General features: G+C 36.8%; 1 protein-coding gene across 1 annotated transcript in view; it reads left to right on the top strand.

The window, feature by feature from the left end:
- The first annotated feature begins 1,413 nt into the window (after positions 1-1,413).
- The window catches only part of LOC139443076 (homeobox protein Nkx-2.2a-like), a 37,822-nt gene continuing 37,006 nt past the window's right edge, over positions 1,414-2,229 (top strand). The window contains exon 1 of the mRNA XM_071224006.1: positions 1,414-1,424. The gene's annotated coding sequence lies outside the window, so the exon portion shown is untranslated. The remainder of the gene's footprint in view (positions 1,425-2,229) is intronic.

The raw sequence follows: 2,229 nt of genomic DNA, 5'->3' as shown, positions 1-2,229 counted from the left end.
AAAGTAATTATCAAATAAAAAAAAAATCATAGCTTTAAAAAAATTGAATTGTTTCCTTCTTCAGTGGAGATCAACGATTCCGAACAGAACAAAAACATTAATTATATCATTTTCATGTTATTTTTGTTTAAACGTGTACATAGCAGGTGCCTGAATTCATATTTGCCAGTGAGCTAATTACTTTAATGAACATTTAAAAGGAATATGAAGTTGTTTTGTCAATTTAAAAATGAATTTTCTTAAAACGGCTAATTTAAGCATTACTAAATATTATTTAAGCTATAGAATATTTTGGGAAGGTTAAAGATTCTATAAAGTTAAACACATTTGAAAACAGATCAGCCAATTTCCCGCTCGGATGATCTTCTCACGGGAGAGAAACGCATTAAAACAATAACATTTCCGACCAAGTAATGGCTGGCGGAACAATATAGTATTATTTCCGGCATGTCTCGCACCGAACCATCTCTTGTAAACTCATTGTTTTATACAGCTTTCCATGTTTTTTGTGTGTCTTTGAGACTGTTTTAATGAAACAATCAAAGGCATTACTGATCATAAAATTACACGATGAAAACAATCAGCGACCGCGCTCTACCATACAAAGATCATAGTTTTGAAAGATCGATAATTGCAACGGACAAAGAATGGTGTTCGATCATTGAAAGCGTCCCTAAGTGACGGATTCATCATCGATATACGAGGGCGAACTGATGGTGTGTCTATTTCTCCATACCTTGTCTATCTTCTTGATAGAGTCTGATTCAAAACTGAAATATTTGGAGAGCACTTGAGCTCCGCTTCGACAACAAATCCACGATTTGTCCGTTTGTTTGAGAGAATAAATGGGAACGCGAGATTTCTGGTAAAGAATATTGATCGAGATAAAACGGCCGCGACTTAATGCTTTAATTACCAATTGCCGTATGTCGCGTCTTCACTGTAACAAATCGACCAGGTAAAAACAAGCCGAAGCCGCTTTTTATCCACTCTTCTTTTGAGACAAACCATTCGAATAAGTGCGCTTTACAATACATGACACGCGGCCTTTAAACAACGTCCGCATTGCGTTCTCACGCGCAATGACATTGGTGTGATGTAAAACATGGAACACTTTTGTCATCAAGCATAATACGAACCACGGATGAAAATATCTCGCAATAAAGCCAGCATATGGCTCTCTTTGCTCTCTGGGCAAAGCAAATGAACAAAGACTAAACAGGGCATATTACGGAAACTGTATGATAAATAGCTCAACGGCAAAAAGTAAACAAACGCCATCAGTCCCGCAGTGAAGGTATATATGACCATTGAGTGGCTAATCAGCTCATTTTGCCACAGTCCTCCTACGCCCTTGATGTCAAGATTGCACTCTTGGCCCTGCTTGCCGCTAAATTACTGCTGAAAGCCGCGTTCGTTTAAAGGTAAGTTTAGTTTATTTTAATTAAGTGTCCACTGAGCGTTGGCTACTTGACCAAAAGAGGATCTCTCAACATGTCGCGAGCATTTGTAAGCGGAGAACACTCGAATTGCCACTGACAACGACGAAGAGATCTCTTACCATACTCCTGACTGTGTAATATTGAATAACATCACTTTGAAAAGGGCATTCAACTGCGAAACAGCATTTGTATATACAGCTGAGGTTTGACTAAACATACCGTTTAAAGGAAGTCCCATCTTCAAATAAATCTTTCGTATCTCGATATAATTGTATATTAAGAATACATTATACTTCATATTAGGGTGAATATGTACATTAAGAATTTAGTAAAAAAACCATTCTGGAATTGGATTTTTTTCAATGGTATTCCCCCAGGGCAATATAAACAAGGGTTATATATGAAGATCGTTGGGGAAAATGAGCCTTTTGTGTAAATATACCCTAATCCCTAATAAAGGGTCTTTGAAAGGTGGGCAAAAATATACATTATTATTCCAACATCCTGTTTCAGGACGTAAACCCAGTATATATGTGTAGGAAATAGGGTTACAATTTCAACACTTCTTTCCAAACTCGCATATATGTTGATATACTGTTGCTTATTATTAATGTACCTACGGATCTCAAAAAACGATTTCAGTGTACAAACAAAATTAAACCAAAAAGTTATTATCTTTTAGGGGTAAACAAATCTGAGGTTAGTAGGGTCAGGCAGTACTGCTCGATCACCACAAAACCCCGTCACGGGCAAAGAAGAGATTGAATTACGTGTAAGTAACAAAATA

This window comes from Haliotis cracherodii, unplaced genomic scaffold, assembly GCF_022045235.1.
Source record: "Haliotis cracherodii isolate W230 unplaced genomic scaffold, xgHalCrac1.p SCAF_5, whole genome shotgun sequence".
Taxonomy (NCBI): Eukaryota; Metazoa; Mollusca; class Gastropoda; order Lepetellida; family Haliotidae; genus Haliotis; species Haliotis cracherodii.
This window is presented reverse-complemented; position numbering and strand designations above follow the sequence as displayed.